This window comes from Protopterus annectens, chromosome 3.part0 (assembly GCF_019279795.1).
Source record: "Protopterus annectens isolate FY-2018-M chromosome 3.part0, PAN1.0, whole genome shotgun sequence".
NCBI classification, from domain to species: domain Eukaryota; kingdom Metazoa; phylum Chordata; order Ceratodontiformes; family Protopteridae; genus Protopterus; species Protopterus annectens.
In genome coordinates this window covers 49978816-50003276 of record NC_056731.1, presented here as the reverse complement: position 1 = coordinate 50003276, position 24461 = coordinate 49978816, and positions in this window count along the sequence as shown.

Genomic DNA, 24461 nt, shown 5'->3' with positions numbered 1-24461 from the left:
CCTGAATGGTCGACAGCAGGCTGTCCTCTGGCAGAACAAACTCTCTAACCTTCTGCCTAACACCCTTGGAGTACCACAAGGCTCTATACTAGGGCCCTTGCTGTTCTCCATCTTCATTAACGACCTTTATACTGTCATCCCAAAAGTCAGCTGTATCCAATATGCTGATGACTGTACTCTGATTTGCTCAGCCACATCTCTAGTAGAGTTATGGTCAGCTACCCAGACCACCTTTAATACAATAGAAAACTGGCTTTCTGAACATTGTCTGATCCTAAATCCCAAAAAAACTAAAATGCTGTTATTTTCACCAACACGTAGGTCTACCGCTTTCACCTTTACCATAAAATCGAATGATGACACAATAATCTCCCCTGACCCATCTACAAAACTATTAGGTGTCATCATAGACAATAATCTCAAATTTGACCTACATGTTAACCAAACTATCAAAACCATCAATAAAAAACTAGGGTCACTTTACAGAATAAAAGCCTTCCTAACCCCTCCAGCTAAAATTGCCATAGCTTGCTCTCACCTTCTTTCAACCCTTCTGTATGCATCCCCTCTACTCTCGAATTTAAACAAGACTATCCTTAAACTCTCAATTTGCTACAACCACACTGCCAGGTTTGCCACTGGGCTGCCTTTTAGGACACATCATTGCATCAATCTAAATCAGCTTGGGTGGCTTGAACTACCTAGCCTAATCCAGTATAACCAACTGATTATGGCCTATAAAATCCTCTATAATCCGGACAACACTCCTGCACTTAACATATTATCACCTCCTATAACAATCCTAGACCGCTTCGATCCTCTAACAAACTACTAATTCAGACTAGCAAAATTAATAACACAGCCAGTGATTCTCTCTTTGCAAACTCTAAGTAGATCCTGGAACTCTCTTCCAGCTGATATTACCTTACTTTCCACCTTAGGTCAATTTAAAACTAGACTCAAACAACATTTGTCACTTAACTGGCTATGTCAATGTATCAAGCTTGGCTAACTCTCTCTAGAATGTGTAAAAATCTGTTAACCAGTTTACTGTGTAATTTAATTTAATCCTGACTTGTGCTCAGGATTAACTGTAACCTGTGGAACTTGTTTAACTTGCTTACTTATGTAATCTCTGTAAATAGTCTGTTTGTAATATGTAAAGCTTGTTTTATGTAATGCTGTATCTGCTTACCCTTGGAGCTTTTCTCCCCGGGCCTCCGCTGAAAATGGACATGCATCCAGTTGGACTATCCCGGTAAACAAATGTAAAATAAAAATAAATTCTTGGACAGTACTGTTTTAACCTGTGCAGCAGTAATAATGGGTGCCTGGCAATTTACTGGTACTATGACTGGTCCTTTGGGGGGGAAGGGTAAAGTTGGCACTGAATCTGTTTCGGTATAGGAGGTACCATTGTGCAGTAGCTCTGAGCAAATCTGGGTACTGCTGTGGAGATTCTTTACATAACTATAGAAGGCCATGTTGTTGTCTTTACTACCTGCTGCAATTCTGTTTTCATAGCTAGCTTTAAAGAATTAGATGAGGGATCTCAACTTTTTGTTGAGGCTGATGAAGGAGTTTTTCCAGTCTTGGGACTTCATCTTATTCCGCATCAATTTCCTCCTCCTGTTGTGGAGTTGGTTTACGGCAGGGGACCACCAGATTGGCTTCCTTTTTTTAAGGAGAGCGTCTTGGTTCTATTGGGTATGATCCATGCATTTGTGTACGTGTTTGTACAGTGCATTGGTGAATGATTCAGTGGTCATGCAACTGTTCTCCATTTGCATGGGTGCCGTGAAGTTAGCCACCTCTGGTATTTAGGAGCCCAAAATTAGCTTTGGAGAAGTTTTTCATGGTGGTTACCTTTGTGGAGGTTGTGGGGGGATGTGGATTTCCAAGGTGATTGGTTTGTGGTCAGATCTAACCAGGGAGGAGTTGACTATTGGTGTAGAGCAACGGTGTTACTAATGACCAGGTCAAGGCAAACACACTGGCAGTAACTGACTAAGCCATCAACTAATTAATCAAATACGGATGCATTAGCAGCTTAACAGAGAGTACTATTGTGCAGGGCTCTGACACTTTACAAATGCTAATGGTAACAGGCAGTCAGGCAACAATTATTCAGATGGTGTAGACCATCAGAAAATAATTTGATTTTAATTTACATCTAACATTCCACCTTGATACTTTGTTAATTTGCATGGAAACTGGATATTAGCATTCTCTGCACAAGTGTAAAATCACTGATATTAAACTTAGAATGACAATGATTTAGTATTTCAGTAGCTAAACAAAATGTTAAAAACTAATGCAGGCCTGCTATATCAATTTCTGACACAGTCCAACTTTACCCATTGAAATAACACATCCGGGCAGTCACATTTACTACACCACAAATCATAATGTGGAAGCAATTAAAAATTAAGCTACATGTCTAAGCACCAACATATTTTAAAAAATGACATTTTAGTTCAAGGAAAAGTTAAAATGTTCTTCTATGTAACAACACAGACCACTGATTTTTTCTGGGGAAAGCTCCTGCCATTAAATAAAAATAACCAACCTCTCTACTTCATATTATGCATTTTTTCACTAATAATATTAATAATCTACATGAAACTGTGAATTACACTGGCATTCACACATCCGCCTTGTGGATTCATCACTAACTTATACTGGAATGTACTGATGCACAGCTTCTAGATTTGGCCAACTGTCACCTATTTTGTAACAAAACCACACTAGGTAATAAAAGTTCCAATCTAGTCCACTGCCTGATATGGATTATTTCTAAAACCCGCCCTTATGTGCAGCAGTTCCTAAAAAGTCTTCTGTGTCACCCACCTGTAGCTTACATAAACTCCCACAACACATCAGAGTGCTTCACAATTCACATCACTTAATAAGCAGTTATCTCATTTGCACTGCATAGTTCGCTACGCTACACATTAACTTCCATTGTACTTGGTAACAGCACTTAAGTGCATCACTCACAAGTCTGAGTGTTGGGTGGTAAGAAGAGAGGGTTGTCGGTGTACAAGAGGCAGTTGCTACACTGCTTCAGGATGCCAAAGTTCACCGAGTTAATAGGAGAAAGCACAGGGACCCGACCTTTAGACATGCTTGGAGGAGTGGGCATTGATAATAAGTACTGGAGTGGTTTCCTTGTAGAACGTTTAGTACTGGTAGCACTTTTGTGTGCTACAATAACTGCTACAAGAAGTCTGGTAAAATGCTACACTAATAAGCTAGTAAGAGTTCAGGAAAGGAGAGAACTAGCAGAGCTAAGGGAAAAACTGAAGAGCAGACTTTGGCACTGGTCAGAAGCTTACAAACAGTCCTAGATACAGCAAATTTGTACCTGGACTAGACTAATTACAGGAAAGGCAGGAAAAGCACAAATGCGGGCTTTTAAACCAGAAACTTGAAAGAGATGGAAAAACTGCCCAAACAGCCAATAACTACAATTTCTGGGGCAGAAACCACTCCTCTTGCGGTAGATAGGCTACCTACTGCTTACCACTCCCACTGATGAGCTAGAAGGCTTCCCTCCAACACAAAGGCTTGGGGGGCTCAGAAGATTACAAACAGTCCTGGATACAGCAAATCCAGCAAATCTGTATCTGGACAAGACTAGTTACAGGAAACAGAAAAGCAGCAAAAACAGCACTAAAAGCTAGCACACAAGTGTGTGGCAGTATTAAAGCAAATATAGTTTAAATAAATGCAGATTACACAAAATGTGTTCTGAACAGAATTCAATTATTACAAAAAAACTGCCAAAGTCTCAAATTGTGTAATAAATTGCAACTCCTTAAGAAAACACAAAAAATAAGTGGAGCCACTGACAATTCCTTTGTAGAAACTTTAATAGACAGGTTAAGCGCTTTCGGCCAAAAACTTAAGCCTTCTTCAGAACAAACAATAATTATTTTCACCATTACTATATAGCCAATGAAAATAGCATAACCAATCAACTACTAGAATCAATTAACACTTCTAAAACAAGCTAATTATACCCTACTTACTAGTAAAAAATTACCTGTAAAAAGATAAAAATAAAAATCAATAACAATTACTTGTACTTATCATAAACAGCTTACAGAAACAGATGCCTGGTGCCAGAGCCATGGGCTCAAGCTTAATGCCAAGAAATGTATAGTTATCTCCTTTGGAAAAAAAAACATGTACCCATGAATTACCACATAGGTGGCAGTACACTAAACACCGAAAGTGTGATGAGAGACTTAGGGACACAGGTGGACAGTGGTCTTACCGTGTCATCACAATGAACAAAACATGCTGGAGGAATAGGTTCCTGACCCAGGGACTCCCCATACTCTGGAATAGACTGCCCATACATGTCAAGCAGAGCACCTCCTTGGCCCTCTTCAAAAGGAACCTTGACGATTGGATGGGAGATAGGAAATTCACCCCAGGGATCACGTCAGTCGCCCTACTAGACAAGGGTCCAAGGAAATAAATATTGTGGGAAGAAATATCCAGGGAATTGTTACGGCTAGGCTTGTATAGGCCCTAGGGCCGATAGCCTAGTACCAACCTATGAATTCTACTACTGCTTCTTCACCCCATTAACTGCAGTACAGACTGTTTTTGTGACATTTGGTTGCAAATTTAGCTATTTTGTACTAGGAGGAGGCTAGTTTAGTTATACATAGTGTTGAAATTTGTAAGAATAGGGGAACCACATAACAGAAGTAAGGAGGTACTTTGCTGCTAAGGTAACCCTTGTTTGATCTGTCAGGGAGTGTTTGGCCCTATAGAGGGAGCTGAGTTTTCTTAATGGAATGAAGAATGTGGGGAACAAATTTGAGATAGACATCTATTAGGACTCTGAGTAGTTCAATTTGGCTTATAATTTCTACTTTTGCTTTATTACTTGAGGTAATATGAAATGTGTTTTTCTGGTTAAGGTGTTGTTTTGGAGTAAATGGCATAAGTTTGTTTTTTTGACGTTAAACACCAAGTTAGAATTTTTTAGCTATATTTCAATGACAGTGAATGATTTTTGAGTGATTTCCTGTAATTTTGTTATGGATACGACACAGCAGATAAGGGCTGAATCATCAACATATTGTACGAAAGTGGCAAGTGTTGTAGTGGTATGAAGTTTATTTATAAAAATATGAAATAGAAGGAGGCAGAGTATTGACCCTTGGAGAAAGTACAGTTTTGTACCTACCATAAATGTAGATGTCCGATAGACATGCAACTGCAGTCATAACATGTGGGTTGTCCTGCCTCAGGCAGCCCTCGGTCGGCCGGATTCCAAAGTCTGGGTCCGACGTCGGCTGATGTCGCATTTCTCTCCGACGTCAGAGCGGCTGGAGTACATAAGCATCAGCCGATGCCATTTTCTTCAGTGTTTCTTGCCCCAGATGCCAGGTGCCCTCCAAGGAAGGCTGTAATCAAACTGGAAGACAAAAACAGGATTCCAAACAAATACATGAGCAATAAAACAAATACACCATAACAGATATTCCCAGCTAAGAGTAAGGGGGATAGGAGTGGACCCAAGGCATAGAGGGGTATGGAGGGAGGGAAAACCCGACTGCAGTTGCATGTCTATCGGACATCTACATTTATGGTAGGTACAAAACTGTACTATGTCCTTCAAGAATGCAACTGCAGTCATAACATGTGGGTAGAATACCATAGCTTAGCTGGGGGAGGAAGTATGCTCTAGGAAAGAGATGGTGTGGCAATCAAACCCTGCAGGACTGCCGAAGCAAAGCCTGCTCTGGATCTGGAATATAGGGGGAGATTGTAGTGTTTGGAGAATGTATGCACGGAGCTCCATGTAGCAGCTTCTAGAATGTCCTTTGTAGGCACCCCTCTTAAAAATGCTGTAGAGGTGGCTGTAGCTCTGGTGGAATGTGGTCTGACATAGGCTGGAACAGTCTTCCCATGAAAGGAATAACAGAATCTGATGCAATGTCCAATCCATTTAGAAATAGTCTGTTTTGAAATTGCTTTTCCTTGGACTGTAGAGGCGTAATCTACAAAAAGCTGTTCAGACTTCCTACTGGCCTTGGTTCTGTCCAGGTAGTATCGAAGTTGTCTATGAATGTCCAAGGTATGCAAAAGTTTTTCCCCCTTATTCTCAGGATTGGGGAAGAAAGCAGGCAGATGAATGGCTCGATTTAGAGAAACCCTAGATACCACCTTTGGCATAAAAGTAGGGTTGGTCCTTAATGAAACCCTGTCTCTGTGGAAAATAATAAAGGGTGGTATTGCCATTAGGGCCTGTAGCTCCGAAACCCTTCTTGCTGAGGTAATTGCCAACAGGAAAGCTGTTTTCGATGAGAGAAATTGCAAGTCAACTGAAGCTGCTGGCTCAAAAGGAGGTAGAGTCAGTTTTTCTAAGACAAAATTGAGGTCCCAGGCTGGCACTGGGGCCTTTCTTGGTGGCTTAATGTTCTTGATTCCCCTGAGGAATTGTCTTAGTAAGGGGTGAGAGAAAACAGGAGGATCAGTGTTGTATCTAGCTGAAATAGCACATGCATGTATCTTTATTGAAGAATATGAGAGGCCGCTCTGTAACATATCTGCCAAATATTCCAAGATGAGTGGGATGTTCAGTAATGATGCATCATGTCCCTTGCTGGTATTCCAATTGCTGAATCTTTTCCACTTTGCTAAGTAAACCTTTCTGGTGGATGGTCTTCGAGCCTCTGTTGGTATCTGCTGAACTTCCTGGAGAGAGATAAGCTGAAGTTATTTATGGGATCTCCCAGGCTGTTAGCTGCAGTGTCTGAAGGTTTGGATGCAGTGTTTCGAAATTGTGTTGAGTCAAAAGTAGAGGCCACTGAGGGAGGGCCCACCTCCTGGTGTGACATATGCTCCGTAGTAGTGGGTACCAGTGTTGTCTTGGCCAATCCGGAGCTATTATGATTCCCTTGGGCTTCTCTGCTTTGATCTTTAATAATACTGAGGTCATCAGTGGCAGAAGTGGGAATGCATAGATTGCTAGGGAATTCCAGTTGAATGAAAGGGCATCTATTTTCCAAGCCTTTGGATGGTATGTCCTTGTGCAAAATTTTGGTAGAAGATGATTGAGGTGAGAGGCAAATAGGTCCACTTCTGGCTTGCCCCATGTCGAAGTGAGTTGTCTGAAAGCCTTCGGATGTAACCTCCACTCGTGTGGATCTGTGAAATTCCTGCTTAGGCTGTCCGCCAACACATTGTCTTTTCCTGGAACAAACTGGGATTGTAACTGGATGTTTAGACTCAGTGATTTCTCCCAAAGTTGCATTGTCAGTCTGCAAAGGGGTAAGAGTGGGTGCCCCTGCTTGTTTATGTACCACATCACAGTGGTGTTGTCTGTCCGTATCATTAAATGGCCTTGCTGGAGTTGGTGTTGAAAAGCCTCGATAGCATGCATTACTGCCAGCATTTCCTTTTGGTTTATATGCAGATGTGTTTCCTTTGGAGACCATTGTCCTTGTATACACCTGCCTTCCATGTGCCCCATCCAAGGTCTGAGGCGCCTGTAGTCATGGTCTGTGTTATCTGTGGTTTTTTGAATGACATACCTGTGTTTTCCTGGCTCACCGAGGCCCACCATAGGAATTCCTTTTGTAGGCATGGAATGAGTGGTATGATTGTCTCCAAGTTGTTGCTGTGTTGAGACCAAATGCTTTTTAGGTACCATTGAAGCTTTCTCATGTGTAGTTTTGCTAATGGAACCAGTAGAATGCAGGATGCCATGTAACCCAGGGCCTGTAGGAATCTCCTTGCAGTCATCTGGGTGAGTTTTGCTAAACCTTTGAAGTATTGAGTTAACTTCTCTTGCTTGTCTTCTGGCAGGTAAGCCATCTGAGAGGCTGTGTCTAGTTTGGCTCCTAAGAAGATTATTTGTTGGGATGGCTGCAGTCTTGACTTTTGGAAGTTGACTGTGTATCCCAGAGCCTTAAGTAATCGTATGACATAATCCAGGTTTTTTGTCATCAATTTGTCGTCCGCTTGTATGAGGCAGCCGTCCAGGTACGGGTAAATTTGTATACCCTGGAGCCTGCAATGAGCAATTACTGAAGCCAGGCATTTTGTAAATACTCTGGGCGCAGTAGATAAGCCAAATGGCAATGCAGAGAATTGATAATGCTCTGGCCCTGCAAGAAATCTGAGGTATCTTCTGCAGCCGTGTCTGATAGGGACATGCAGGTATGCCTCCTTGAGGTCCAGAGTAATCAGCCACGACTCCTTGCCCAGCATGGGAAGGAGTTGCTGTAGAGTCAGCATTTTGAACTTTGGTACTATGAGAAAGGTGTTTAATGCGGACAAGTCCAGTATTGGTCTCCATTGAGATTCTTTTCTTGGAACAAGGAACAGTCTTGAGTAAAACCCCTGTTCTTGTTCTTGTTGTGGAACTCTTTCTATTGCTTTCATTCGAGTCAGCGGAGTGATTTGCTTGATAGCCTCTGCCATTTGATGTTGTGGTAGATTTGGCATGCCTTGTTTTCTTGGTAAGGTATGAAAATGAAACCTGTACCCTCGGTCTATAATGTCCAAAATCCATTTGTCCTTTTTCAGTCTGTGCCAGTTTTCTGCAAACAGAGATAATTTCCCGCCCAAGGGAGCTTCTAGTTGTTCCCTGGTAGGCGGTAGTAGAGGAAAGTCATTGAGTTTGTGGTTGTTGGGCAGGTGAAACCCCTGCGTCACTTCTTTGGTTTCCTGGCTGCCATTGTCGTCCCCTGTAAGGGCCTCTGTATTGGCCTCTTCCTCGCCACGCCTGTTCTTACCCCTTTGAAACTTTTCTGGATTAGGAAAGGACCAGTTTTTGAAGGCCAATTCCTACTGAATCTGGGGGGTTGAACCTGGAGGAAATCTTTCACGGTCTGAACTGATTTTGCTTTTTCTTCAATGGTCTTTAACACATCCTTAGCATTTGCACCAAAAAGCTTGTTCTTTTCCAAAGGTGCATCCAGAAGTTTTGCTTTTACATGATCTGGTAGAGGTTGATCTTTTAACCAAGCATGTCTACGCATCACTGCCCCTGTCATAGCTGCCCTACATGAAGCTTCCAGTGCATCATATCCACACTGCAGGAAGTGATTGCTTACTTGCTGAGTGTTATGTACACCTTCCTGCAAAGTCTTCCTGTCTAAAGGATCAGGAGAAGCTAATGATTTTTGTAAATCTTCTAAGAGATAATCCTGATATTGGAACATATGAAAAAGGCAATTTAAAGCTCTCATAGATAAGGTAGTAGATGTGTAAACCTTTTTACCCCATCTCTCTAATGATCTTGCTTCTCTGTTGGAGGGCAAAGGATTTTTTGAGGTGGAGGCTGAAACTCCTTTAGGCCCCTGTGAAATAGTTTCCAAATCAGCAGTATGGGCCCTGAATAAATGGGAATGAGTTTCTGGGACCCTGTAATACCTGTCTGGCTTGGCTGGAGCAGGAGGAAGAGAATCAGGGGTAGCACTAGAATCAGAATACAAATCATCCAGAACATCAAGTACAGGAGGAATAGCTAAGGGCCTGTGCTGAGGCTTCTTAAGGAAAGTCCTAAGGCGTTTCCTAGAATCAGAATATTCCTGACCCTGCCACTTGAAATGTTCCCTCATGGTGTGCAGAACTTCCCCAAAAGAAATATCCTCAGGAGGGGAGGCCGAAGGTATGGAATCTTCTGCATCCGAGTCCTCATAGGTCTGGAAGAGCTCTTCCTGGCTATCAGAGTGGACAGAGCCCTCAGAGTCTTCATCAGAAGGAGAAGGGTCAGAGGGTTCAACGTGGGGCCTTTTATCAGGAGGAGGCTGGGATGCTCTCTCAGGATGGGCCTGTGAACCTCTGATCATGGAAATTAAATCAGCAGCCATGGACATAATTTGAGTCTCCGGAGTCGGTTGAGGTAAGGATTTGGAAGCAATATGCTTTGTTCTGCTGGCTGCCTTAGCCCTAGTGTAGGCCTTAATAGACATGGCCATAGGAGGCCTGGCAGCTCCACGTGCAGGAGTGACCTTGTCTACAGCAATGGTCTCGGGCATTTCCTCGGTTTCGGTATCCGGAGGAAAGACTATAACTGGCGTCGGAGTAATGTCTGGAATCGGAGTCGTCGGTAATGCGGTGTCTTCGGTTCGGAGCGGTGGAGAGACCGTCTCAGAGGGAACCGGAGCACTCGCTAGGTTTTGGCGTGGAGTCGGTGGTAGACGTGGCCGAGGATGTCGGTCCCGGTCTTTTCGCTTTTGGGAGTTTGCGATGTCGGAAGATCCGGCGGCATGGTGTAAGCAAATTTATCGCCGAAGAAATCTTCAGCGAACTCCGCCCGGCGCCTGAGAGTGCGCTTGTTGAAGCGAGCACAGGCTACACAGGCCGAGACGCCGTGGTCTGGGCTCAGGCAAGGGAGGCAGTAAGAGTGGAAATCCTTATGAGGTATTTGTTTACCACAAAAAGACAATTGTTAACTTTTTCAGTAATTTCTGACATCGGCTGAGGCAAGAAAAGGTGCCCGACGGGTGCTTAGCTTTTGATGACTTCGGTATCGTAGAATACAGGAGCTGACCGACCGGCACTTGCGAACTGCTTCTGCTTCGGGCACCGCGTGGCAAGAAAGACTGAAGAAAATGGCGTCGGCTGATGCTTATGTACTCCAGCCGCTCTGACGTCGGAGAGAAATGCGACATCAGCCGACGTCGGACCCAGACTTTGGAATCCGGCCGACCGAGGGCTGCCTGAGGCAGGACAACCCACATGTTATGACTGCAGTTGCATTCTTGAAGGACATCACCACAGACTGACTGAAATGCTGAAAGGTTCTGTCGCCATTTAGCTACCTGTTGATGACTGCATCAATAATTGTAAAACCAGGATAGGAATGGATAAGTGAGACCATGTGGTGCAAGTTCAGACAGCAGCTTTTGGTGAGACACAGTCAAATGCTTTGGAAAGGTTAAACAAAAATGAAGAAACAAGGTTGCCCTCATTTCTGTATTGCCCTTGGCCAAGTCCATTAAAAAGAACCACCAACTAAACTTGGGCCAATAGGGGGTTGCCATTATGATCTACCATGTGAATCACTGGAAAGGGTAGAAATGGATACAGGAACATTCCAGACCATGGGAAAGATAAAACGTCCGTCTTCCAAGCAAGGCTGCAACAATGTCTTGAACTAAATTTTTTCAGTTATCTATTTTGAAAGAAGGTGAACAGATGTACTTACTGTAGGTGTTCTCCACTTCTGGAACAAGTCCTGGAAGACCTCGACATGGAATTTCCTCAGTGAGGGTCTACCCAGGATCTGCTCAAGTCTGCCAACCACTGTGTTTTCCTTGGACAGAATGAAAAAGGCCTGAAGATTCAGAGAATGTTGTAAAGTCAGGTCACAGGCCATTACTGCCAACCAGCAAAGAGGCTATGACCTAGTACCCACTAGTTTGTTCAGCTATCACATCTGTGTTGTCTGCGACCAGTAGGAGGAGGACCCGGAGTCGATAAGTGAAGAACATTTAAGGCATGAATCACTGCCAACATCTATTTTACATTTATGTGCTCTGGCATGCCACTGAGGACCCCACAAGCCTTGCACTTTAATGCCAGTGGAAAGTGCTCCACATGCAAAACTGGAGAGTCCATTTTAACAGATTCAGGAAAGTACAGTTGTGCACACTTACCACAAATGTAGATGCTCGAGTGTATTCACTGTTGCAGTCATCACATTTGGGGTTATCTGCCTGCAGGCAGGTAGCCCTCAGCCAGCCTGAATACCAGAGTCTTGGGATTTCTGCATCGGATGCTGTCGCTTCTTCCATGATGTCAGATCGTCAGGGGTATAAAACATGCAGCCGACGCCATTACATCAGTTTTTCTTGCCCCAGATGTCAGGTGCCCCCAAAATAGGATGCAAGTATATGGTGTGGAACACCCCCAGCAAAAAGCAAATACACACAGTATGACATATGCCAAACCAAAAAGGATAGGTGAAAGCAAACAATCAGGGGGTTGGAGGGAGGGTAACCAGGACTGCAACAGTGAATACACTCTACCATCTACATTTATGTTAATTGTACACAACTGTACTATGTTCTTCGTGTTTCACTGTTGCAGTCAGCACATTTGGATTGATTCCCAAAGCTAAGGAAGGGAGGAGGTAGATTAAGAAGCATGAAGACTGGCAAGCAGGTCCTGTAAGACTGCTGTGGCAAATCCAGCTCTGGATTTAGAAAAGATAGGCAAGTGGTAATGCTTGGTGAAAGTGTGTACAGAGCTCCAGGCTGCAGCTTCCAGGATGTCCCTGGTAGGGACAACTCTGAGAAATGCAGTAGAGGTAGATGTAGCCCTAGTGGAATGTGTTCTTATCCCTTGTGGGGTAGGTTTTCCATGGTGCTTGTAGCAGAAATGGATGCAGTGTGCTATCCATTTAGATATGGTTTGAAATGGCCTTCCTCTCTGCCCCTGCAGCAAAGCTAACGAGCAGCTGGTTAGATTTTCTGAGAGGCTTAGTCTTGTCCAGACAGAATCTAAACTGTCTGTGCACATCTAGAGAATGCAGTATCCTTTCCCCTTTATTTTGAGGATTAGGGAATAAAGTAGGCAAATGAATGGACTGGTTTAAAACCACACTAGACACCACCTTGGGTATAAACGATGGGTTAGTCCTGAGGGAAACCCTGTCCACATGTTAGACGATGAAGGGTTCCCACTGCCATAAGGACCTGCAGTTGACACTCTTCTTGCTGAAGTGATGGCTAGAAGTAAAGCTGTTTTCCATGAGAGGAATTTTAACTCTGCTGTAGCAGCTGGTTAAAAGGTGGGGAAGTGTACGTTTTTCCAATACAAAGTTAAGGTCCCAGGCTGGAGTGGGAGCTCTCCTCGGGGGGTCTTAAATTTTTGGCCCCTCTAAGGAACTGTTTTACCAGAGGATGAGAGAAGAGGGGTGGGCTCAGTATTATAATGAGCTGAGATGGCAGAGGCATTAATTTTAATTGAAGAGAAGAATAGGCCCTTGTGGAGCATTTCTGTTAATTAATCTAGTATATGAGGTAAGCTGGGCACAGTTGTGCCCATCCTTTGAGACTGGCTCCAGGAACAGTATCTCTTCCACTTTTCTGAATAGGATTTTCTAATACTAGGCCTTCTTGCCTCAAGAATGACATCCAGCATCTGCTTACTGAAGGTTTCTAGAGGTGAGTTCAGGGGATTAGCCAGGCTGTAAGGTTCAGGGTCTGAAGCTGAGGGCGCAGAATTTGGCCCCCCTGCTGGGACAGCAGGGAAGGGGTCTGAGGCAGGTGCCATGGTTGTAGCACTATCAGACTGCGCAAAAGAGGATACCACTGCTGGCGTGGTTAGTCTGGTGCAGTCAGGATTGTCCCTGGCTTGTCTTGTTTGATCTTTAGTAGAACCTTCAAGAGGAGAGGCAGAGGGGGAAAGGGATAGACTGAGAGGCTTTCCCAGGAAAAGGACAGGGCATCCACATTCCAAGCTTGGCTGTGGGGAGTTCTGGTGCAGTATTTGTTCAATTGATAGTTCTGAGAGGAAGCAAACAGGTCCACCTCTGTTGTCCCCCATCTGTTCCTCAAAAGTTTGAATATTTTGGGTTCAAGTTTCCATTTGTGTGGGCCATGAGATTTCTGCTTAAGTCGTCTGCCAGTGAATTTAGTTTGCCTGGCAGGAATTGAGCTTGTAGGTGTACTTGGTTGCTCAAGGCTGTGTTCCACAGAGCCATGGCTAGTCTTCAGAATAGGTAGGAAAGTGTTCCCCCCTGCTTATGTACCACCTAACTGTGATGTTGTCTGTCTTTACCAATAGTTGTCCTGGAAGAATAAGGCTTTTGAAGGCTGTCAGAGTATTTCTGTACAGCTAACATTTCTTTTTGATTGATATGCAGGTGCATCTGCTTTGGGTTCCATTTGCCCTGAATGCATTGCCCTGCCATGTGAGCCCCTCATGCATAGTCGGATGCATCTGTTGTTAGGGTTTGGGCGGCAGGGGCTAGAGTGACAGGGAGTCCCTTTGTTGTGGTTGCAGGCCTCTGCCCACCAAAGGAACTCTGCCCTTAGACACGGAATGATAGGAATTATTGTTTCCAGGTCCTGAGAATGTTGACACCATAGACTTTTTAGATATCATTGAAGTTTCCTCATATGCAGTCTTGCATATGGAATTAACAGAATGCAAGAGGCCATAAACCCCAGAGCTTGCAGTATTTTCCTTGCAGATAGCAGGGTTTTTGTGGCCAGTAGGTTGAAGTAAGTTGTCAAATAAATTTGTTTCTCTGGAATGAAAAATGCCATCTGGGAAGTTGTGTTCAAGCTTGTTCCCAGGAATACAGTATGTTGGCATGTTACTAGGTGTGATTTCTTTTCGTTGATGGTGTACCACATACAAATGCCAGGTGTTGTAGTAGCAAGTCCTGACTTTCCGCCTGAATCAGGCAATAGTCCAAGTATGGGTAAATCTGAATATTTCTCTGCCTGCAAAAAGCAATGGCTGGAGCTAGGCACTTTGTGAATATCCTGGGTGCAGTAGATAAGCCAAAGGGAAGTGCAGAGAACTGATAGTGCATAGAGCCTGCCCTGAAGCAAAGGTATTTCCTGCTAGATTCCCTTATGGGGATGTGCAGGTCAGCATCTTTTAAGTCTAGGGATGCCAGCCCAGCATCCTTGGCTAGCAGAGGAAGCAGCTGTTGGAGAGTTAACGTTTTGAATTTTGGAACCACCAGAAAGGTGTTGAGAATAGATAAATCCAGGATAGGATGCCAGGAGTTTTCTTTTCTGGGAACCAGGAACAGTCTTGAATAAAAGCCTTGCCCCCTGTTCTGCTGGGATAGGGTGAATAACCTTGATGCTGAGGAGAGAATGTACTTGCTTTTGGGCCTCCACCCACTGGTTTGGGGGGAGGTCTGGCCATCCACTTAGGGTTGGGAGTGAGTGGAAGTGGAGTCTGTATTCTAGGGAAACAATTTTAAAACCCATTTGTCTTGGATAATGTATTCCCAGTTTTTTGCATGCAGGGCGAGTTTTCCTCCTAAAGGTGTAAGTACTTGAGCAAGGCTTGAGGGAGTTAAGAATAAGTCATTGTGCAAGTTTACCACAGGGGGTTGGCTTAATACTCCCTGTTTTTGACATGGGAGCACCCCACTGCTTAGATCTGTGCATAACCTGTGACTGAAGTCTTGGGGGTCTGCTGCCCCTGGGTTTGGACTGAAAAGGCCTGGAAGTGACTGGAAAAGACCAGGTCTTTGAAAGCCAATACCTACTGAATCTAGGTGGCTGTACTTGTAAGAAATCTTTAACAGTTTGCACAGATTTAGCTTTCTCCTCCATCCTTTTGAGAACAAATTCTGCCTTATTGCCAAATAGGCGCTCTTGGTTTAAGGGTGCTTCCAGTAATTTTGCTTTGACATGATCTGGCAAGTTTTGTTCCTTAAGCCAAGCATGCCTTCTAAGAACAGATCCAGTGACAGCATACCTACAACAAGATGCTTCTAAAGCATCAAAACCACGCGGCAAAGTATGTTTACCAACTTGGTCAGTAAAATGCATTAACTCTTGTAAATCTTTGTGTCCTGCACAGTCAGGAATCAACATCATTTTCAGTTTAATTAGCACCATAATATGCTGCTGATACTTTAACATATGAAACTGGCAATTTAAAGCCCTAATGGCCAGAGTAGCAGAGGTGTGTACCTTCTTACCCCATCTGTCTAAAGCCCTAGAATCCCTGTGAGAAGGGGTAGAATTCTTGGCAGTAGTAGGCTTAATGCCTTTTGATCCTTGGGAAATCATCTTTGGATCCGCAGTAGGATTCTTGAAAAGGAATTTGAGACAGTCAGGTACTCTATAGTACCTGTCAGGTTTCCTGGGAGCTGGAGGCAAAGTATCCGGGGTAAGGCTGGATTCCAAGAAAACAATCTGCAATCTCCAGAACAGGAGGGATAGCTAGAGGCCTGTGTTGAGGCAGGTTTAAAAATTCCCCAAGTCTCTTTTTGGACTGAGAGTAGTCCTGGCTTTCCCAGCAGAAATGCTCCCTAAGGGTATGCAGGGTTTCACCAAAAGAAAAATCTTCTGGTGGGGAAGCAGAGGGAATGAAATCCTCTGCATCAGAATCCTGATAGTTAGATAAGAGTATGTCCTGGTAGTCAGAAGGAACAGAGATATCAATTCAGATCAGAAGAATCAGAAGGAAAATCAGTTCTAGGTCTCTGAGGGGGAAGGCTGGCTTCCCCTAATTAAGATAGTAAGGTCTTCAGCCATTCTAATCATTTGTTTTTGAGGTCTGTGGGTCTTAGAATGTGCTTTGGTTGTCGGTTTCCTAGGCGTAGTGCAAACTTTAGGACTGAGAAATTCAGTATATTTTTGGCTTGAAACGAAGTCGTTGGTTTAATATGAAAATCGGTAGGACGGAATACACCCTCAGAAGCCGGTGCCTGCACAGCGGCTCCGGACACATCCAAGGAAGAGACATCCGCAGGTTCCATAGTCAAAGAAGCATCTCGCGGCATACTGGACTCCGAATGGGTCTCAGTTGAGGCCTGCAAATCTGTAGAAGTGGGTATCAAAGGCTGCGAAAGCACAAGTACCAGCGGACTGGCGACTAGCTTAACGGTAGCGTCATAGGCAGTTTTGGACCTATGTGGTCTGTCTCTGTCTTTATCCTTATGTTTTTTCGGAAGATCGGTAGTTGGATGGCATACCGACATCATTTGAGAGTACAGAGAACGCCAGCAAAAGTATTTAGCTACAAAAATTGCCCGATGGATAGTTTGGGCGTTGAACAAGGCACAAAACAGACAGCGAGGGACGTCGCGGTCTGGGCCTAAACAGGTGACTCAGTCAGAATGCAAATCTCTGAGGTATTTGCTTTCCACGGGCAAGACAATTATTAATTTTTTCTGACACTGGTTAGAGCACGAAAAAAATGATCCCCAATGGGGTACTTATCTTTTAGAAGACTTCAGGTCTGAAACTCGAAAATAAAATTTCAGGAGTTGGTCGACCGGCACTTGCGAACTGCTTCTGTTTTGGGCACCGCACGGCAAAAAAGACTGTTGTAATGGCATCGGCTGCATGTTTTATACCTCTGAAGACCTAACGCCATGGAAGAAGCGACAGCATCAGACGCAAAAATCCCAAGACTCTGGTATTCAGGCCAGCTGAGGGCTACCTGCAGGCAGATAACCCCAAATGTGATGACTGCAACAGTGAAACACGAAGAACATCAATTAATCCCTCCACCACTGCAATTCCTGTTTCATAAATCCGAGTAACAGTAGCTGGAAATCCAAAGGATGAAGGCATTGGGTCCAAAAATTCTTCAAGTATCACTGAATTTTTTTCATGTGTAGTCTGACTAGTGGTATCATCAGGATGAGGCCTAGAACTTTGAATACCTCTCCTTCTGAGGCCGTATCTAGAAGAGAAAAACCCAACAAAATGCCCTGAAAAGTCAGAACTTTGTCTTCTGGCAGAAAACACCTCCTTTTTACTGTGTCTAGCCAATCTTCCAGTAAAACAACTCAATGAGAGGGTAAGAGGAAGAACCTCTGAAGTTCAATCTGACTCCCAGGTGGGAAAGGAGGGATGTGGCCTTGTCTAAGGACTTCAAGCACCTAGACACGGAAATAGCACAAATCAGCAAGTCATCTAAACAAGGAAAAGCGTGGACGTCTAGGATTCTGCAATAATAAAACACTTCAGCCAGACACTTTGTAAACGCTCAAGGTGCAGTGTATAGCCCAAAGGGTAATGAATACGACAGACAATGTAAGCCGCACACAGCAAATCTCAAAAAATTCCTAAAATTGGGAGCAACAGAAATATGATAAGTCTCCTTCAGATCCAGATCACCATAAAACACTGGTCTGGAAGTAATGTTCAGGTCTAACTGTTAGGTGAGCACTTTGAATTTAAAAACTTTTACAAAGGTAAGGACTAATCTAGGTCGGGTCTCCGGGAGTGCTCTTTTTTTTTTTGGTAACAAAAAGATTCTGGAGTAAAATCTTTTGCCTTTGTGCATCACAGGCACTGATTCTATGACCCCTGCTTCTACCATGTGATTGGGCACTGGAGGAAACATCTGTCTGGTCAGGGAATTCCCCCTGAAAGGGGGATGATTCTTCTATCCACTACCAAATGTACTCGCTATGAATTATTCTCAGAAGCCAGGCTGCAGGTTATGACACCTGGAGGGGTGTGCTTAAAGACCTGGCATGGTCATTCCTTTGCAAGGATTTGATCCTTCTTCAGAAAGGAACCTCTCTTGCTTGAAACAGTGGGAGGATAGCCACAGAATTGGGCATCTAAGCCTCTTCAAAGTAATATAACACTGCCTAGCTCCGGGGTAGTTTTGCTCCCAAGCAACAGCATCACTAAATCTAGCAATCATCGGACAAATAACCACTTGCTTAGACTTAAGCTTAGGTTCACCTTCCAAAGAATCAGAGACATGACTCAGCAGGAATCCGAAAATCACAACTGTCCACCTCAGATTACCCATCATCCTCTGAAACAACAGCGGTCTCCAGCCAAACGGGCACTAGAGTGACGTATGGGAAAAACCATCAGAATTAGCTGTCTGTAGAACACAGCCAAGGAAACCACATCAACCTTTAACAGCTATAATCTGATTATTAGCTTCTGTTTCTTTCTTGTCAAATTCACTACCAGATAAAATATCTAGGGACACAGCATTATACCTGGCAAGGGGTCTCTTATCCTGGAATACTTCTGCACTTAAAGGGTCTGGTTTCCCCATTCCTAAAAGCCAGGCACTGGAAAAGTCCTGCAGCAGGTATCTAACGCCCACAAGGGCCGGCAAAGCTGCACTAGGGGGACAGGAGGCTATAGGAAAGTGGACTGCAGGCCGGACAGTGGATCCAACAAAATCACAAACCACAGGCTCGGACATATATTTATTTTGTTTGTTTCATTTTAGATGCAACCAAATTTGATGGGGGATACCAAAGTTAGGACCCATCAAGTCAGGGGAGCTAACAGCCATAATAATAAATTCACAGTACTAGATAACATAGTGCAATGTTTCTAGCAATATGCATGTCCCCACACAATTAAACTCTACTGAACTGTGCTATTATCACAAAAAAAAGTTTGAAATGTGTTCAAAATTCTTTTACAAGTGACAGAAGTTAAAGAATTTCCAGTACACAAAGTCCAAAAAAATCAAAGCAACTGTGTCAAACCAGTGTTAAAAATTAGCTCCACACACTAAAATCACACTAAACTGCCATAAAATAACATTTAAAATCAACGGAGACGACATTTTCTTGCCGCAGTACATTCAAATAACTTCATTTAAAATAGCAATTTGTTGTTACAAATCACACAGACCAGAGGCATGCGTATAGTAAATAATGTACAAATGCTGAAAAATTCAAGTTCTGAAATATTTTCCTATCAAAAGATGAAAAGTACAGTTTTGTACCTACCATAAATGTAGATGTTCGAAGATCCACATTGCTGCAGTCCTTACACTTGGGTATAGCGCTGTCCTTGGTCGGCCCGAATACCAAAGTATATGGCTGACGCCGGTCATGGCGCATTAAACTGACGCCAGGACGCCAGGGTATAAATGCGCATGACCGACGTCATATCCTCAGTCTTTTCTTGCCCCAGATGTCAGAAGACCCTAAACAGGGTAAAATCAAAAAATTACCAAACACTAAACACCCCCACACCCAAACTATGTACGACTTCTAACAATTGTCTAATAAAGTACTAACCTAACCACACAACCACCCCTAAACACAGAGGGGACGGAGGAGAATTGGACTGCAGCAATGTGGATCTTCGAACATCTACATTTATGGTAGGTACAAAACTGTACTATGTTCTTCATCTCACATTGCTGCAGTCCTTACACTTGGGTAGATTCCCAAAGCAGAGGTAAGGGAGGATGGCAAATCAAATAGAAGCAGGAGCTGTCAAAATGCCCTGTAGAATAGCAGTGGCAAACCCAGCCCTAGATTTCGAGTAGAGAGGAAGGTGGTAGTGCTTAGAGAAAGTATGTACTGAACTCCAAGTAGCTGCTTCCAAAATGTCCTTCGTTGACACTCCCTTAGAAAGGCTGTAGAGGTGGCAGTAGCCCTAGTGGAATGAGGTCTGATCCCTGTTGGGATCTGCTTGCCATGCTGAGAATAACAAAAGAAATGCAAAATCCAATCCATTTAGAAAGAGTTTGCTTTGACACAGGCTTGCCCTGAGTACCTAAAGCAAAAGAAACAAACAACTGTTGCGACTGCCTGAAACCCTTAGTCCTATCTAAGTAGTAGCGTAACTGTCTGTGCACGCCCAAAGTATGCAAGATCTTTTCCCCTTGTTTTGGGGGTCTGCATAAAAGGTAGGTAAATGAATAGACTGGTTTAAAGACACACTTGAGACCACCTTAGGCATAAAGGAAGGGTTAGTGCGTAAAGATACCCTATCCTTATGGAAGATCAAGAAAGGCTCAACAGCCATAAGGGCCTGCAATTCAGAAACCCTTCTTGCAGAGGTAATGGCCAACAAAAAAGCAGTCTTCCATGACAAATATTTTAACTCAGCCGTAGCTGCAGGCTCAAAAGGTGGCAGAGTGAGCTTTTCCAACACATAATTGAGGTCCCAAGCTGGAGTAGGAGCTCTTCGTGGAGGTCTTATGTTCTTTGCCCCTCTGAGGAATTGCTTGAACAAGGAATGAGAAAACAAAGGTGGATCACAGTCATAGTGAGCTGAAATTGCTGCAGCATGAATTTTAATGGAAGAGAAGGACAAACCCTTGTCCAATAGTTCAGTAAGATATAGAAGAGCCACACTTAAATCAGGCTCAGAAACATCCACACCCTTGCTGCACTCCAAAGCAAAAATCTCTTCCACTTGTCCGCATACACTTTCCTTGTACTAGGTCTCCTAGCTTCCATAATCACATTCAAAACTTGTTGAGGAAGTTGAGCCCTGCTATGAGCTAAAACAGGATATGCCATGCTGTGAGATGAAGAGAGTGAAGCTTGACATTGAGTAAATGACCGTCCTTTTGAGACAACAGTTGAGGAATCAAAGGCAGGGGCCACGGTGGTTTCCTTATTAAATTTCTCAGTAGTGGGTACCAATGCTGTCGGGGCCAATCTGGAGCTATCAGGATCATTCTTGGTTTGTCCTGGCTTACCTTTAGCAGAACCTTTAGAAGTAGAGGAAGTGGTGGAAAGGCATATACATGAAGGTTTTTCCAACTGAAAGAAAGAGCATCCGTTTGCCAAGCTGCCTGGTGTATCCTTTTTGTGCAAAACTTTGGCAGCTGGTGGTTTAGAGGAGAAGCGAACAGATCTATGTCTGGTGTTCCCCATGACACTGTTAATTGCTGAAATACCTGAGGATCCAGTTTCCACTCGTGGGGATCCATGATTTGCCTGCTTAACACATCTGCTAAGGAGTTCTGCACCCCCGGCAGAAACCTTGCCTGAAGATCCAGTTGTAGACTGAGAGCCGTTTCCCATAGAATCATTGCTTGTCTGCATAGAGGGTAAGAATGTGTACCCCCTTGCTTGTTGATGTACCACATGACAGTTGTGTTGTCTGTTAGAATCAACACCTGTCCCGGAAGAAGTAATTCCTTGAAAGCTGTTAATGCAAACTGGACTGCTAACATCTCCTTTAGGTTGATATGTAGATGCTGTAGTCTGGCAGGCCACTTGTCCTGTATCCATTTTCCATTGAGATGAGCCCCCCAAGCGTTGTCTGAGGCATCTGTTGTTAGAATCTGACTTGCCTCCGGCCGGGTCACAGAAAGTCCCTTGTTTAGGTGACATTGCTGAGCCCACCACAAGAATTCCTTTTGGATGCAAGGTATTATTGGAATGACAGTGTCCAGATCGTGGCAGTGCTGTGTCCATAGATTCTTGAGATACCATTGTAGCTTCCTCATATGCAGTTTGGCATTGGGAAGCACCAGAATACAAGATGCCATGAACCCTAAGGCTTGAAGGACTGTCCTTGCAGTCAGCCCGGACTGATGTGATAGTTGTTGGAAGTAAAGGGAAAGATTCTTTTGTTTGTCCGGGGTTAAGAAGGCCATCTGGGCTGCTGTATTCAGTCTCACACCCAGAAAGCACATGTCCTGAGAGGGTACTAGACTGGACTTTGTTTCGTTCACAGAATACCCTAGGCATCTTAGCACTGTTATCACATACTTTAAATGCTGTAGAAGTTCGTCCTTGCCCTGAGCCAGAATCAGGCAATCGTCCAAATAAGGGTAGATCTGTATTCCTTTCCGTCTGAAGAAAGCTATCACTGGAGCCAGGACCTTTGTGAATACTCTGGGTGCAGTGGATAAGCCAAAGGGCAATGCAGAGAATTGATAGTGTGAATCTCCAGCTCAAAAACGCAGATACTTCCTGCAGCCTAGAGTGATTGGGACATGAAGGTAAGCCTCTTGGAGATCCAAAGTTACCATCCAGTGATCCTTGCTCAGGAGGGGTAAAAGCTGTTGCAATGTCAGCATCTTGAACTTGGGGATGTCCAGAAAGGTGTTGAGGATAGACAAATCCAGAATTGGTCTCCAAGTGTTCCCCTTTTTTGGTACTAAGAATAGGCGAGAGTAAAATCCTAGGCCCCTTTCTGCCATAGGCACCGGTTGTATGGCCCCTATCTGTGTCAATATGGATATTTGTCTGAGAGCTTCCAATTTGTGTTGGGGCGGAATATCCGGCATGCCCTTGAACGGTGGTAAGGTATGGAAATAAAACCTGTAACCGTGGTGAATGATATCCAAGACCCATCTGTCTTGGGTAATTAAACTCCAGTTCTCTTTGAAAAGTGTCAGTCTTCCTCCTAAAGGTGCTGCTAGACGTGAAGGTTCTGGCAGTTGAAAAGGTAGGTCATTGGGTCTGTCTACGAAGGGCTGACCCTGCCCTCCCTGAAGTCTGTGCAGGTGAGCCCCCTGTCCTGGATCTAAAGGAACCCTGAGCTCTGCCCCTAGCACGCCTAGACCTACCCCTAGACTGGGAATCATAAGAAGGGTATGTCCACGCCTTGCTTGGCCAGTTTCTGCTAAACTTTGGTGGTTGAACCTGTAAAAAATCTTTAACAGTGTGCATAGATTTAGCTTTGTCCTCCATTTTCTTTAAAACTGCTTCAACAGGCGAACCAAACAACACATCAGATTGTAAAGGGGCATCCAAGATCTTTGACTTAACATGCTCGGCTAAATTCTGATCCCGTAACCAGGCGTGCCTCATGAAGGACAGTACCAGTGGCAGCCACCCTGGAAGAGGCCTGTACAGCATCAAAACCACATTGTAAGGAATGCTTACCCACCTGTTCAGACACATGTACCAGATCTTGTAACTCCTTACATTCAATACCTTCTGCCAGAGCATCTACCTTAGACTTTAACTGTGAAAGGAGATAGATTTGATATCTCAGCATGTGGAATTGACAATTTAAAGCCCTCATGGCTAAAGCTGAAGAAGTATACACTTTCTTACCCCATCTGTCTAAAGCTCTTGCTTCTTTGTCCCATGGAACTGGATTTTTAGCCACAGAAGCCTTAACCCCTTTAGGCCCCTGAGTAACTGTCTCTGGATCTGCCCTAGGGCTTTTAAAAGATACTTGTGAGCTTCAGGCACCCTATAGTATCTGTCCGGTTTAACAGGAGCGGAGGCAAAGAATCAGGGTTAAGGGAAGCCTCTGCAAAACATCTTCCACCACAGAAAGAATAGGGGTATAGCTAAAGGCCTATGCTGAGGTAAAACAAAATTCCCTAAGTCTTTTCCTGGAATCAGAGAAATCCTGACCTTCCCATTTAAAATGCTCCCTCATGGCATGGAGAGTCTCTGAGAATGAAAAATCCTCAGGAGGAGAAGCAGAAGGGGTGGAGTCATCCACATCAGAATCAGAATAATGAGAAAACTCCTGTAAATCCTCAGCCAAGACTCAGAAATATCAGAATCCTGTTCAAAATTCCCAAATTCAGGATCCACCCTAGGCCTTTTGTCAGGAGGGGGCATAGAACCCCTAATCATAGTAATTAAATCTTCAGCCATCTTAAGCATATGTCTCTTGGGCACAGGGCCTGAAGTACTAGGAGGAGCACCTGCTACAGCTGAACCTGGCCTACTCTTGGAAGAAGCCTTTGTAACAGTAGGGGAAGGCCTAACCACCTTAGGCAGAGAGGGGAGAACAGCTACCTGAGAAGCCCCTTCAGCCTGGCCTACCTCCTGTGAAGACACATCCTGTAACAACAAAGTCTCCCCCTGGGACTCTAGGGAAACTTCTGTTTGGGCCTCTGGCACAACCGTGCCCTCTAAAGAACCGACGTCCAGGTCGGGTGGTGCCTCTAACCTAGGCCTAGGTGTTTTGTCCTTGCGCTTCTTCGAGGTAGCGGGCGCCGGAACATCCGACGGCATTTTGTAATTGCACCGCTTCCCGAAGACTAACCTAGCGCAGTCAAATCTCCTCTTTATGGTACGTTTGTTAAATCTAGCGCAAGAGGAACACCCAACAACG